Genomic DNA, 730 nt, shown 5'->3' on the forward strand with positions numbered 1-730 from the left:
AAAATGTCCTTAATAGATTTGTATGTACTTGAACAATAATTTAGATGCTTTTCAATAAGAAAAATATTAAACTGAATGGAGGCAATTGATCCATTGATCATTTATGAATTGTATGGAAACATTTGCAACATTTGCATACTTTAACATCCAATTTCCTCTATTAGGTCACTTTCAGATCGTCACTGCAGAATTAATATATTTATGTTTTTTTTTTGTCTTCTGTCAGACTACCCCCCAGGGCAGCTATGGCCACAATGTAGCTTCCTACAATTAGTGTGTGAATAAGTGAATGACTGGATATAGCATGAAGCGCTTTGACGTCCTCTGGGCCATTTGTCTTCATTTCTCTTGTTTTTGGGCAATTAGCACAACATGTTCTAAATTTCTATTTATCAGTATTGATATGACAAATTACATCTATTAGGTAGACATCACAGGCAGACTGCTTTCTACAAAAATAAGCTTAACTTTGAAGGGCAATGACTGGTTCATATCATCTGGCATGATTTAAACCACTCACCCATTTTAGCACTATAGCTTGACTCTCCTTTTTTATTGCCAACTATGAGTCAGGTTAGTAACAGGACAAATGTATCAAGTGTTTAATGACATGAATCCACCTGAATAGAAATGCCTTAAAATTAGAACAAGCCCAAGACATTGCAGAAATAGGTAAAAAGTAAAGCCCCTCAAACTCAGAGAAGGCCCCCAAGACCACAAAAATTGTTAC

Source organism: Poecilia formosa, unplaced genomic scaffold (assembly GCF_000485575.1).
Source record: "Poecilia formosa unplaced genomic scaffold, Poecilia_formosa-5.1.2 Scaffold536, whole genome shotgun sequence".
Lineage (NCBI taxonomy): Eukaryota > Metazoa > Chordata > Actinopteri > Cyprinodontiformes > Poeciliidae > Poecilia > Poecilia formosa.